Source organism: Bos mutus, chromosome 16, assembly GCF_027580195.1.
Source record: "Bos mutus isolate GX-2022 chromosome 16, NWIPB_WYAK_1.1, whole genome shotgun sequence".
NCBI classification, from domain to species: domain Eukaryota; kingdom Metazoa; phylum Chordata; class Mammalia; order Artiodactyla; family Bovidae; genus Bos; species Bos mutus.
The window spans coordinates 66196756-66212294 of record NC_091632.1 but is presented as its reverse complement, the minus strand read 5'-3'; the positions used below and the strand labels follow the sequence as shown (position 1 = coordinate 66212294).

At 40.8% G+C, this 15539-nt stretch overlaps 1 protein-coding gene and 1 pseudogene across 7 annotated transcripts in view; one reads left to right on the top strand and one right to left on the bottom strand.

Annotated features, from left to right (window-relative positions):
• The window catches only part of ESRRG (estrogen related receptor gamma), a 693205-nt gene that overhangs the window by 26194 nt on the left and 651472 nt on the right, over positions 1-15539 (bottom strand). The gene's annotated exons all lie outside the window — the stretch shown is intronic.
• LOC102275693 (enhancer of rudimentary homolog pseudogene) lies at positions 12663-13386 on the top strand (annotated as a pseudogene).

Sequence of the window (15539 nt, the reverse complement as noted above, 5' to 3'; positions counted from 1 at the left end):
TCTAGCATATAGGATTTTCTCTGGAGCCACTTAAACTCTGATAAAGTTCTGCCTAAATTTCACAACCTCAGCCAGTTCTTTTTGAATTTGTAATTAAAGTTGACATTTTAATCATACTGCCTAACTACGTTCTCCTATATTTACAAATAACCATTCACAACAGATTCCATGATCATGTCACGACTTTTTTATTATTTACAAGTATCTGTAATTAATTTCTCTACTTTACCCCAGTTGTGTAATTATTTTGACAATGTGTAAATTTATTATCTGGAGCTAGTATTTTAATTCTCTGAAAGCCTGACTTAGGTCACAAATGAAAGAAAAAGCTCACTGCCTCTTTCTACTCGCTGGAATAAAAATTTGTATCTCTACCGTTTTTACATAAATTCTTAGGAGACTCCAAATCTGGCTTTGATAAAGCCAAAGTCACTGACAAAGGCACTTTCTACACTTTAAAAAAATGGCAAGCAGATTGAGCAATCCTGTATTTTCTTTATTCATTATGAGTTTCCTTTCCTTGAGTCAAAAACAGCAAAGAAAAGGCAATGCAATAAAAATGCATTCAGGTATGGCAACTCCCTCTCGGTCCATTCTAGAACAATGGATTCTAATACTCACTTGTCAGAAGTATTTGCAACATGACAGCCATTGGGCAGCACGAGGGAGTGAGGTGGCTTCCCACTTGAAAGCAGCAAATTAGGCATTTACGGCAGTGAAGATGGTACTTGTTGGTTCCGACCTTTCACTGTGACTGCACAAGTAGGTGTTAATGTAATTTAAATGCCACTTAGACATGTTTCAGGTTTATCAAACTGGTTTGCACATCCATTCTTATGCAATCATTTTGAAGGGGACCGATTTCCACCTGCTGTAGGAACAAGCATGGCCAGAAACAGCCCTAGGCAAATGCTGTGGGCAAGTGAAGGAGGGTCCGTTTAACTTAAGAAAAAGGCAGGTTGGACCTTGAGGAAATCAACAGGACGCCAAAAAATACCTTTAATAAGTTGGGTAGTTGGTTCACATTACTTTTTACGAACTCTGTTTTTTCCATTTTTTTATACGTATTCAGCTGAGAGTCTGTATTTATGGACACACATGTTAGGTCTCTTGGAAACCATAACTTTTCATTTAAAATAGGGATATGGTGAGAAACTCAAGAAGATGAATTTTGCTAACACAAATTTTCAGATCAAATACATTTTTTTTTTACAATTCAAAATTTTAATAAACTAAACAATGTTATTAATAAAGCATATCATCTGTCAGAGTTTAGCAAGAGAGAGATGTGCCTCTAACCCTCTTTAGAATTGCTGGAGAAACAATCCCAACTATAATTTTGGGTTGTTCTTTTAAAGCAACAGTGCATTATCGGCATTTTTTATCTTCCTTTACAATTCCTAATATTTTATTTTTAAACTGTGTTTCTGATCCCAAAATATACTTTAAATTAAAAATAAATTTTTGTGAGTTTGTCTTTTGCTCACACATGAAACGTGATAACTTTTTAAAAAGATGAACCACTTTTAATGGGAGCATTCGATCATTAAGGAAATCTATAAATAGCAAGTTAGCCATGGCTGCTTTGTCTTGTTATATGTGACACAACATGATATTTTGATATTGAAGAATCTAAAAGCACATTCCACACATTGGATAAAATAGAAATAAGCTGTTGTAGTATATACATGTATATTTATACATATTAAATAAATTGGTTATATATTATGTAATATATACATAGGTGTGCATATTCATATACATATATATAAAACTACAAATATATGGTTTACATATATCTAAATAAGTTAACATAATGAAAAATTAGAAGGAAAGAAGAAATGATCTATCCACCCTAATTTGATTTTGGATTAAATGCTGCCCATTCAAGGAAGGTAAGTATTCAAACTTTCTCCCAATGCACCTGCTTGCATTAACAGAGGCACAGTTGCTAGCTTATGGCTTAGGGTATTAAGTCAAAAGAGTCTTTTTTTTACACTATTTTTCCATTTGTGAAGGCCACATCTGCACACCTGAAGCCACAGAATGACGTTGGCATCATGAAAGACTGAGTTAATTCTCTGAGCTCACCCAAAAATGTGCAAATTTTATTTCCGCTGCCAAATACCAAAGAACAGAACATTGCGATCATCTTGCTTGCTTTCACTTAAAGGATAAAGAATTGATTCTCTCTGGGATCTCTAAGAGAAAGTCACTTCTAATTTCTTTATTAATTTTATATAACATGCCTTCAAATCTTTTCTAACATACCAAATTAAGTTCCTCGATATAGAAACACAAATCTCAACAAGAGCACTAATTATGAGAGGCTTGTTGTTTATGGAATTAAAATTTATGTCTTCCCTTTTCTCACTTTTACTTCTTATATATAAAGTAGAAAAAGAAAAAAGAAAATCTTCAGGTGTGCTTTTCTTGATTTTTCCCTAAGTAGAAAGATACTATAATTCAGTGTCTCCAACATATGCCCTAGAAAGAGGAGAGGCAGGAAAAAAAAAAAAAAAGGCAAAAAACTAAGAGGTCTTCTGCATAAATGCAAGTTAAAGGATTTACAGCGAAGGCTATTAAAAACAAAGTGTCATATGTATTCGTGAAAGAACGTAGAAGAAATATGTTATCCATGAGATGCATGTCATAGATGTAAAATTATAGCACCCTGACCCTGAAACTCCACATTCAAATAATATTAGAAATTATCACCATCTATGCTTAAAAACCCGGGCATAATTTGTGCTCCAGACAGCAAGGAAAAACAGCAACTCTGAATTTCTAGCCCTGAGAGTTGGGTTTAAAGTCAGGCTCTCACATGATTTTTCTCTGGGGCTAATGAAGATCTGTTTACGAATATTTACTCCCAAGTTCACGGCTGGTGTTTGCTGGCTCAAGCAGAGCTAAGTCATTACGGCTTGGCACACGATCCACCGGGGAGGCTACCAGTTATCTTCTCACTGACAACAGAGGCAACCCCTCCGATTCCTCTCTGCCTCCCCTCCTTCTTCTCTACACTGCCCTGATTTGGATAACTGGCCAAGTTAACAGGAAACAAAAAAACTGAGAAACAACACAGCTCTTGGAATTTCTCAACCACATGAATGCAGAATCGTTATCAGTCTTGAAATGCTGCCTGTCCTATTTACCACAGATACATAATATACAAACCAGACCTGCAAACCTACGCCTCTTAGAATAACTCTTTCGAGACACTTCCATTCAAAAGTAGAATGGAGGAGGGAGATGGAGCTGCGGTGTAAAGCTCTCACATTGTCATGGCTCTTTTCCTGAAATGAACAAGAGCACCCACTGCACCGCCTCCCTGTCTTCCTGCTTGGATCTTTTGGAGAAGGAAATTTATCTTTGCATCTCACCTCTCCTCTATGCTGTGACCAATCCCTTTCACGTCACTGAGATCCTGCAAATAGATCCAGGAAATCCTAGAAATTTCTAGATGAGGCTGATTCAAGAAAACAAGCAAGAGGTTACTAAATAAGAGTTACCATTCAGGCATGAATCTAGCTGGAAGTTGCACTGCATCCTAACTCCACTGGAGTAGCATGAAGGCACCTCTGCAGGCAGAAACTCTTAAACGTCTGCAACAGTCCAAAATGAAAGAGGAGGGGAAAAAAAGAAGAAGGAAAAAAAAAAAAGCTGCCTGATTCTAATACACCTAATTAGCCATCGGCAGACTCTTAATTGCATACATTAGGATGATTCCATAGTGGAGATTAATTCTAAATATACCCAAGCAGCTGGTTAAGATGCCATGGATTACAGTGTGGACTGTACTTTTCCACTTAATTAGATATCAAAATTAAGCAGCAACAAGCATTTTGACATAACGGGGATCAAGCCGCTGCTTGGTATCCCAGAGCTGCACTTAAAATGACCGCTAAACAGAGCCGCACAGATGGAGAGATATTAAATGCCGCACTGGAAAGTAATTTCAAATAATAAAATATCAATATTTACATTTTAATTACCCCTACTGAGAGCCTCTCTGTCATTTTCACTATTGCCGACGCAGCAAGGGGTAGTGAAATGACATTGCAGCTCTGGCTGCAATGACTATTTTGTTTCCATTAAAGAATGACAAGTGTTTTAGAGGCAGTGACACTCGGTGTGTGAACAAGAATGACAGCAGATCAGAAAATTCCTATTAAGGGACTAAATGCCTCAACAAGAGAATTGACTCTGAGCAGCAGCTCTTCCTTGAAGCACATAATCCTTTCCAAATTTTCTGCTGAAAGTTTATTATTGGGGATGCCCAAGGGAAGTTTTAGTCTCCCATGAAATATTTAGATTGGTAAAACGTTATATGATGATCGCCAATCTAAAAACAATAATACTTGACATGAACAAATATCCAGGAGTTCTGTGTAAATCACAAAGAAGTTAAGGGTTTCTTTTTAAAAATTTCTGTCATTGAAATTGACAATACCATTGATCACGTTTCCTTGAAACATATCTATTTCCTATCAAATGCATGGATGAAAGCTCGGGATGTGACTTCGAATCATCATAGTAAAAATGCTGGGCTTGTTTGCCCCAGTTTTTCATTAGTATTTTTATTGTATGCAACCATCTCAATCATAATTTCCTTGACATGGAAAATAAAGTTAAAAAATGGGTAACAATTTGTATGTGTAAAATGCATATCCATGTGCAAAGATACTATAGATTTTTTCTTTGGCTTCTGTTATGATTTAAAAGTAGCAAATTCCTTGCGGCTCTTAGAGGCCGTCCTCAAATTTAATTACTCTTTATGGGGTGCGAAGATGAGATCATGGAAAAAAATAAAAGGTATATATGAAACGTGACATGCCACATTCACGGGATAATAAATGAAAACGGTAAAGTCTTCCTTTGGGGATGACTGTCAAAACTGTAGAGATCTTGAAAGAATTTTAATGCCTCAAGATATGAGAGAGCATATAAGAGAAACTCCTTGGTCACTATAGTAGGCAGTTAACTGACCCCCTATCTCAGAGCCTGCATTTATTTAATGTGTAGAGATGAACAACCATAAACATGATGAATGGCTATAGCGGGAGGCTGAACAGAATTTTTCAAAGAAGAGAAAAGGGAAGTTGGGGAGTGATACAGACCCTTAGCCCTCTTCTACTCCCATTCCTTTTAAAATACCAGTTTTGAAGTTGGAATAAAAACTTGGTAATAGGCATGGGAGACTAATGCTGATTCTCGAGGAGATGTTCCTCTGAACAACAACAAAAAAGGAAGTGCCTAGGAAAGTATGTCTTAAGCATCCTTAATGCTTTTAGGACAAGACAGATCCCCATTTCTCAGCTACCAGCACCTTTTAATTTCTGAAAGAGCCACGGTTGAAAATCTTAATTAATTGTTCCATACTGCTTCAGGATCATTATGCAATGTAATAAAGGCCGTGTAATTATGAAATTTTACAGCCATTACCAAGGCTGATGGCTCGTATTTCATCCTCAGCTGGACCCGATGGCTTTTAGGCACTCAGCTCCCCTTTGATGAACTACAGACAGATCTATCAGGCCCAAACAATATCCAGGCGAGGCAGCTATAATAGCTACCTACAGATGAAGCCATAGATAAAGATAAACTATAAATCTACACACACAAATGCAGGCACATCGCCTGGGGATGACAGAGAGAGGATGAGACATTTGGGAAAGGCAGACGCTCCCACGAAGACGACCTCCTGCGTCTTCCCTTCATTTCACTCCAGAATGGCTTGGATTTTATAAAAGACAGCGAAACCCAAGTGAACGTCTCATTTATTCTCTGTATCTCAAAATCAAATGAGAAAAGGCAGGGGTGTGAGAGTATGTCCATAAGCATTGTACTTAGTGCATTATTTAAAGAGTAGAAACTACTCAGATATCCTAACATCTATTTCAAAGGTGAAAGAAAAAAAGAAAGGCTAGCTATTTATAATTTTTTTTGCCCAAACCTAGCACTAACGTGGCAATCCAAAATAAGCACATTGTGGCAAATTAGAGTACATCTCATGAGTATCTTTTGTAGAGATATGAACATTTAAAAAATAATTTAAGAACAACAAAAAGCCACGCTGAAATGCAGAGAGAGAAAAATACAATTATATTCATATATAACTATTATAACTAAGGGATTCCCTGGTAGCTCAGACAGTAAAGAATCTGCATGCAATGCGGGAGACCTGGGTTCGATCCCTGGGTTGGGAAGTTCCCCTGGAGAAGGGAATGGCAACCCACTCCAGTATTCTGGCCTAGAGAATCCCATGGTCTGTATAGTCAATGGGGTCGCAAAGAGTCGGACACGACTGAGCAACTTTCACATATTATAACTAAAACTTTTGTAGCTTGAAGTATTTTTCATTTTGGCATGTAAGAATTCATATAGCCTGAGAAATGATAAAGCTATGGTCTGAAAAAAATTTAAAAAAAAAAAAACAGCAACTATGGTCTTCTTAATATGTTTCCAACATCTCTTTTTTTATGTGAATTAAACATTTACGGAGCTCCTTTTAATCATCAAGATAAAGAGAAAAGGGCCACCAAGGAGGTTCATTTGACAACCATTAAGTGCTACACTCCGGGGAGCATTGAGTTCAACTCTGCCTCTGGGATGTGGCAGCAACTTCACAGAGCTAATGCCCTCAGTCCTTACGATGGCTGGCTCATTTCATGAATATGACCGGACAGCCAGTCTTAACTTGGTTTTATCCAGGAGGAAAAAAAAAATGCCTATCAGAGGGTTAATCTAATTCAAGGTGCAAGCCCAAGGGTGGACCATGCCTGGCAAGAAAGAAAAGTAGCACGATGTACCCAGGGTGATTTTGAGATTGAAGACAGGCTGTGAGGTAGGATGTATGAGTAAGGGGGCTGGTGAACATAAAAAAGGATATAATATGGGTTTAAGTGGTGTATAGTCTCTAGAAAGCACAGCTCGAAACTGTTCATGAAAAGCATGGATCAAGAGTGAGAAAACTGGTTTCCGTACAATCTCAACTGACCAGTTGTGTAACCTTGAGCTAGTCACCAAATCGCTCAGCCTCCTTCTCCCAGACAAAGCTGATTGACAGGATGCTCTAGTCTACAGTACACTCCAGACTGACATTCCATTATCTTTAATGTCCTTTGTTTTGGTGGGGGCAGAAAAAAGTGTAGATCCAAAACATTCCTTCTCTACAGAAATGGATGGTCTCCCTGCTTGAATCCCTTTCTAGGCTTGACTATATTTTACTTTGCTAACATGATCCCACCTCTCCCCGCCTTTTCTCTGAGAAAGAGAACACCGAGTACAAATGCCCTTGACCTACTCCCCCTTGTCATCTGTATGAGGACCGATTCCTAACACCTTTTTGCTTTTCTCTAAAGAAAAGGGATTGCTCCTTCCTCCCACGGATGGATGTTTAGCCCATTCTGTCCCTCCTCCTCCCTGAAACTCCCCCCATGGCCTCTGGTGCTTGTCACACAGCCTTCTCTTGGTCGTCCTGCCTTCTTTTGTGCAGTACTTTCCATGTGACATTTTCCATAATTCTGCTTGGCTTTTCACTGCTGCTAAGTCACTTCAGTCGTGTCCATCTCTGTGCGACCCCATAGATGGCCGCCCACCAGGTTCCGCCGTCCCTGGGATTCTCCAGGCAAGAACACTGGAGTGGGTTGCCATTTCCTTCTCCAATGCAGGAAAGTGAAAAGTGAAAGGGAAGTTGCTCAGTTGTGTCCGACTCTTAGCGACCCCATGGACTGCAGCCTACCAGGCTCCTCCATCCATGGGATTTTCCAGGCAAGAGTACTGGAGTGGGGTGCCATTATTTCCATGGGTGTAACAAGCCTATGATACCAGCACACATGGTTCCCCAAAGAGCTAGACTTTTCTATCTCCCACTCCCTGTAGTCATCCTCATGGAAATGTAACTTGGGCAACTCACCTCAAAATATCTACAGGTGAACTCATCCCCTGCCTCTCTAACTTAGCCCAGTGAATCCCCTAGAGCATCCTCATCAAATACTTAACAAGATAGAACCAAAATTTTTGGATTGATCTTTGACTCTTCTCCCAAGTCCAAGTGTTCCCATGAAACGTCTCTTAGTCCCACCTCTTCCTTCCAATCCTACCGCCTAATCACATCCTCCATTATCTTCCACCTGAACCGAACTCATGGTTTCCCTGACTCAAATCTCACCCCTCTACACTGACATTAAGCAGGGATCATCTCTCCCCTGCTCTTATGGTTTCTCTCTGTGAGGTTCACGGAATCCCTCATAGTCTAGGCTCATCGTGCCATTCTTTATTTCTTGTTAAGAATGATGGTGACGATAACAATTTGTAAAATTTGTTCAGGGCTTATTACATGCCAGGAATTGTGTTAAAGACTTCCATTTATAAAGAGACCATAATGAGCCCAGTATTAGGGATTCACCAAAAGACAAAGTACTTGCCTTTTGGGGGTTTACATTTAGGACCTATGGGACCAGGTGGTGCAGTGGTACAGAATATGCCTGCCAGTACAGGAGAAGGCAATGGCACCCCACTCCAGTACTGTTGCCCGGAAAATCCCATGGATGGAGAAGCCTGGTAGGCCGCAGTCCATGGGGTTGCTAAGAGTCAGACACGACTGAGCGACTTCACTTTCACTTTCCACTTTCATGCATTGGAGAAGGAAATGGCAACCAACTCCAGTGTTCTTGCCTGGAGAATCCCAGGGACGGGGGAGCCTGATAGGCTGCAGTCCATGGGGTCGCACAGAGTCAGATACAACTGAAGCGACTTAGCAGCAGCAGCAGCACAGAAGATACTGTACTTTTGAACTGTGGTGTTGGAGAAGACTCTTAAGAGTCCCTTGGACTGCAAGAAGATCCAACCAGTCCATTCTGAAGGAGATCAGCCCTGGGATTTCTTTGGAAGGAATGATGCTAAAGCTGAAACTCCAGTACTTTGGCCACCTCATGTGAAGAGTTGACTCACTGGAAAAGACTCTGATGCTGGGAGGGATTGGGGGCAGGAGGAGAAGGGGATGACAGAGGATGAGATGGCTGGATGGCATCACTGACTCGATGGACATGAGTCTGGGTGAACTCTGGGAGTCGGTGCTGGACAGGGAGGCCTGGCGTGCTGCGATTCATGGGGTCGCAAAGAGTCAGACACGACTGAGCTACTGAACTGAACTGAACAGGAGATATAAGAGATGCAGGTTCTGTCTCTAGGTCAGGAAGATTCCCTGGAGTAGGAAATGGCAACCCACTCCAGTATTCCAATCCCATGGACAGAGGAGCCTGGTGGGCTACAGTCCAAAGAGTTGCAAAGAGTCAGACATGACTAAGCAAGTGAGCACTCACACACATGTTCAGGAGGGCAGTGGGGAGAGAAGAAATAAAACCACAGCAGGCAGTAAAATAACAGTGCAATGGAGGGACCTTCCACAAAACTAAGGGAATAAACAGGCACCAAAAAGGGGCAAAGGGAAGCAGTCATGTTAAACAGGGCTCTCAAGGGGAGTGTTCCTGATACAGGGTGTCTGAGCAGAGCCCTGAAGAGCTGAAAGCACAGTCCTGTATCCCCCTATGGAGGAGCATCCCAGGAGGACAGAAAGGTAAAGATGCACTCACTGGAGAAGGCTTTTCGTGGTTCAGAGAATTGCAGAGAGGCCAGTGTGGCTGGGGAGGAAGAGGAGGAGCTAATGGTGTTGGTGAGGTCATGAGAACAGGCATGTCACAGAGGCTTTGCAACTTTTTACAAACTTTTGGTTTTTGGTTTTTTTTTTTTTTGAATGAGAGAAGAAAAGCCACTGGTTGCTTTGAGCAGAGAGGAGACACAACCTGACCTGCATTTTTAAAAGATGACTGGGTGCAAGAGACGAATGAGGCGGCTCTAAGCATTTCATTCTAACCTTACAGAACATCTACTATTCTCCTTCCCAGTTTCCACGTGAGGCAACTGAGGCATGAAACCCACTCCAGGTCACACGGTGAAAAGTATTAGAGTTACAGCCATGAAAATGAATGAAATAATGCCATTTGCAGCAACATGAATGGACCTTGAGATGATCACACTAAGTAAGTCAGAAAGAGAAAAACAAACACCATATGATATCACTGGCATCACTTATACGTGGAATCTAAAACATGACACAAGTGAGCTTTGCTACAAAACAAACTCTCAGACAGAGAACAGATTTGCCGCTGCCATGGGGGGAGGATGGATTGGGAGTTTGGGATTTGCCGATGCAAACTATTATATAGATGCATAACTGAATCCCTTTGCTGTCCACCAGAAACTAATACAACACTGTACATCAACTAAACTTCAATAAAATATGTTTTTTTAAAAAAAGTACTAGAGCTATGATTTGCACATGTGCCACTTGAATCCAGAACCTGTAACTGAACCACGAAGCAGCGAGCTTCTCTTCCTGTGTTCCCACCATCACTTATTCTTTCCCAAACAAGCCATACTTGACTTCTGCCCATTCTTTCTTCCTGAATGTTTTTCTTCCTTCCTTTCTTTCGGCCACACTGAGTTTGCAGGATCTCAGTTCCCTGATCAAGGACTGAGCCCAAACCAGGGCAGAGAAAGCCTGGAATCCTAACCAACAGGCCACCCGGGAACTCCTGCTATTTCCTGACCTCGGTGTGGACTGCCCTTTCCCTTCCTCTCTGAAGAGGCAACTCATTGGCAAAGACCCTGATAATGGGGAAGACTGAGAGCAGGAGGAGAAGGGGGCAACGGAGGATGAGATGGTTGGATGGCATCACCGACTCACTGGACAAGAGTTTAAGTAAACTCTGGGAGATGGTGGAGGACAGTGAAGCCTAGCGTGCTCCAGTTCATGGGGTCACAAAGACTCAGACACGACTGAGTGACTGAACAACAGCTGTAGGGCAGATGCCCCTTCAACCGTCCAAACCTCTCTGAAATATTTTCCTCGAACTATTTCTCTCATGACCTTAGAGACAGTGAGGCGTCCTTCTCCTCCAGTACCCAGCCCATCATATCAGCTTGTGTCGACCCTACTGAAGTTACTATCTTTTCTACGATATCAAATCACTTATTCATCATGGTATCCCCAGGGCTGGGTACACAGTTGCATAGTCTCAGGACCTAAATGGTTTTAATCCATGTTTGGGGAATAACTAAAGAAATGACTGATGGGAAGGGAGTCAGGGTCACAGCTTGGCTCAGGGTGTGAGGAGAGCTGAAAGCAAAAGAGCTTCCAGACACCTCTGTCCCGTCCATTCCTGGTCCCACGCTCCCTCCCAAAGGCTGGAAATCAGAACACAGTGAAGGCTTGCTCTGCTGCCGCCAGTTAGAGGTGACTCAGATAGCTGAGGAATTCCTCAAGGGGAACACAGGGTAAGCCTGAAAAGCTGGAAGAGTTTTGAGAGCGAAAAAGCAGCAAATGCATCCTGTCGCCCCAAAAGAAGATGCTCAAAACCTCCTAAAAGGACCCTAAAGCATCATCCTATTCCCCAGCTTAACACCAAGTGGCTGTTCCACACGCCTGGGTTTAAGTCTCCAGCCTGCCAGGCACCCCATTAACAGCGAAACTGTTTCAAGATAACTTTGAAAAGCTAGGCGCCACAGCAGTACAATGCAACCTGGAGTTTACTGAACAAAGCGCACGAGGCCACAGGATACAAAGTCCTAGAAACAGTCTTAAAAATGATCTCATTGAAAATCCCCGTTTAAACGATGACAAAGCTGAGAACCCTTAGGAAAACAAATTCCATCATATTAGACATGTGGGCTGTGCTTAGTTGCTCAGTCGGACTCTTTGTGACCCCATGGACTGCAGCCGCAAGGCTGGTCTGTCCATGGGGATTCTCCAGGTAAGAATACGGGAGTGGGTTGCCAGGCCCTCTCCTCCAGGGGATCTTCCCAACCCAGGGATCGAACCCAGGTCTCCCACGCTGCAGGAAGATTCTTTACCATCTGAGCCACCGGCCTCCTCCCTAACCATTCTAGGATATATAGTCTGGCCACATTGTGCATACAGTTTATGTATTTTAATATTTCTACTGCATCTCATCCCTAAGACAGAGGTAGTCTTGGAAGACTTCTCCCTTATTAACACTTCCTGTAGACTTTTGATATTCTATTCTCATGTTGTGAAGAACCTCAGCAGAGTCAATGGGCTCAGAAATTCCTACAGAATGAAATGGCTGTAAAGTTCCACCTTATATGCAGAGAAAAACTTTACAGATTTGTTACACATAGTTTTTATTTATCACGTATTTTTAATTAAAAGGTATAATAGATTCACATAGTCAAGCTCTAAATGAAGACGGCTGGGGTCACACATAAAGGACTGTATTTAAATTTTGACTGGTCTGTTACACCACAAGGTAGGTGCTCAAATATTCATTAAACGCATAAGCTCACAAGACTAGGTGGTGTAAATCAGTCAATATCATGTTTGACATAATGATGTGTTTTCAATTGTTTCATTTCTAAATTCAACTTTAGTATAAATAAAGTTGCTATTTGCAGCAACATGGATGGGCCTAAAGAAAACTACACTTGGTGAAGTAAGTCAGACAGAGAAAGACAAATACTATGTGATACCATTTATATGTGGAATCTAAAGAATAATACAAATGGATCTATATATAAGACAGAAACAGATTCACAGACATAGAAAACAAACTCGGTGCGGCGGCGGAGTCGGCCATCGGCTGCAGCGGGAGACTTTGGCACGATGTCTCACACCATCTTGCTGGTACAGCCTACCAAGAGGCCAGAAGGCAGAACTTACGCTGACTATGAATCTGTGAATGAGTGTATGGAAGGTGTTTGTAAAATGTATGAAGAACATCTGAAGAGAATGAATCCCAACAGCCCCTCAGTCAGTTGTTTGATTTTATTGATGACCTGGCAGACCTCAGCTGCCTTGTTTACCGAGCTGATACCCAGACATACCAGCCTTATAACAAAGATTGGATTAAAGAGAAGATCTACATGCTCCTTCGTCAAAAGGCCCAACAGGCTGGGAAATAGTTGAGTTTGCAAGCATTAGGGGGACGGGGGTGGGCTTGGAACACAGGTGTGTGCAGTGTGCTGTAGTGGAAGTTTTGTATTATAGTTATCCTGTTTCCATTTTGGTATACCCTAGCCAGAATTGAATGTATTAGATAAAATGTGATGATCTTGTTCAATCTGAAAACCCCTTTGCCGCCCCCCCCGCCTTTTTTTTTACTTAAACATTTTTATGATGATTTAGATGGAAGTTGGTTTTTGTCAGTTAACGTTGGTTCCAGTCCCTCAAACTGTTCATACCTGCTTTATAACATCCACTGTACTAATCCTCCTTCAAGTTGGAGTGGGGAGTGGAGGCGCAGTTTAGTTACGTCCTCAAGATAAAGTCTTGTTGAAAAACAAATAAATGTTCTTTAGTTAAAAAAAAAAAAAAGAAAAGAAAACAAACTCATGGTTACCAAAGGGGAAAGTAGGCGGGAGGGATAAATTAGGAGTATGAGATTAACAGATACAAGCTACTCTGTATAAAACAGATAAGCAGTAAGGATCTTCTGCATAGCACAGGGAACTATATTTAATATCTTATAATAACCTATAAACAAAACAACCTGAAAAAAAAAATATGTAACTGAACTGCTTTGCTGTACACCTGAAACATAATATTGAAAATGACTATACTTGAGTAAAAAAAATTTTTGCAAGGAACTTGACATTTAAAAATTAGCAGTAAAGGTATCAATATAATGGTGAGACATGCTCAACTCTGCTTCAGTTTCTCCAGGATCAAGGCCTGGGAAGTATGTGAGCAAATGAACTAGAGAAGAAACAATAGCTAGAAATAAAGTCTAATTCAAAGCCAATTACATTCCAATACGAACCTTACTTTACTCTGCTGCTTTTACTAAGATATGTTCTTTAGGCAGAATAATTCCTGTTGTGCTTGATTAGGATTTCTCACTACTTAAAATTTAATGGTTGAGTTATTTCTTTTTTTTTTTTTTGAGTTATTTCTTAAAAAAAAAAAAAAGGCATCAAAGAACTTGCTTTTTTATTCCTATTGAAAACTGGCAGTTTTTCCAGACGTTTCTTTATAACCTGGGAAGATGACAGTTACCACTGTTGTAAGGAGACACGGACTCTCTTTGGAGGCTGCAGCGCTAATAAGAAAGATATGGTTCAATGTCCTAGGTATTCTTCCAAGTTTTATTAATTAGGTGGAAAGCCTTTCCCCCTGGAATAGTCAAGGTATTTATTAACACTTCAGCCCCACAAATAGAACAAATGTACAGCAAAGGAGGTAATTATTAAATACACCGATCCCTTTATCAACTTGGCAGGGACAACCCAAAAGACAGTTTCTGATTATGATCTTTTTCATGATATTTTAATTGTGCTTCTTAACCTGCTAAATTAAAAACTACAGGGCAATCTCACTTAGATCACAGACAAAGGAGATCATATCAATTTGCAACAAAATGTATGAATGCTCCTATCTGCTTTAATTACACCGAGAACTTAACAGGCATATTCAATAGGATCACAGAAGGATTGAGAGCTAAATGTTATCTCTTAGCCAACAGCATTATCATGCCCGTATGTTGTTACACATTATGGAGTGTGAACCTCTGTTTCATAATAAGTTTAGGAAATAAGGACATTGAAGTAAAGGAGCTTGCTCTGATATTTGAGTCTGTTGGTTTTTTTTTTTTTTTTTTTTAAGATTTTTTTTGATGTGGAACGTTTTTAAAGGTTTTCTTGAATGTGTTACAATGCTGCTTCTGTCTTATGTTTTGGTCTTTGGCCATGAGGTTTGTGGGATCTGAGCTCCCAGACCAGGGATTGAACGTCTCCTGCATTGGAAGGCAAAGTCTTAACCATTAGTCCGCCAGGGAAGACCCCGTCAGTCATTTTTATCATGAGCTCTTCTATGTAACTCGGCCATGAGCCTAAGATGAGTGACGACAAGAAAAGACCTAAGTCTTCCTGTCTCTTAAAGTCAGCATATGGATTCTAAATATGTTTTTTAACTTGCATTTTATTCTACGTATGTAATCGTTTTTCAACCAAAATCCTGCTAGAATTAATCTCAGCCAACCTTTTAGGTTTTCTCAATTAGCCCATTTACTTTTATCCTAAAAACCCTCACCCCAAACCTTCTTGTGATGCCTGAGTGTGAATACGGAGCAGGTTCCTGCGAGCATCAACCACCAAGGATTTGAGCTTTTAATCTTGTCCACACCTTTGGGAGCATAAACCAAGGCCAATTTTGCTATAATAACTTGATAGGAAATGTGTTCTTTGGTGACTTTTCAAAGCTGGACACACTACATTCTGTGACTCTATTCTTTGTGTTTGGGGAGATGGAGGAGGGACAGAGAGTTTTCTGATTCTACTACTAATCCTGGTTGATCAGTTCCATGCTACCTGGGCTTCCCTGGTAGATCAGCTGGTAAAGAATCCGCCTGCAATGCAGGAGACCTCAGTTTGATTCCTAGGTCGGGAAGATCTGCTGGAGAAGGGATAGGCTACCCACTCCAGTATTCTAGGGCTTCCCTGATGACTCAGCTGGTAAAGAA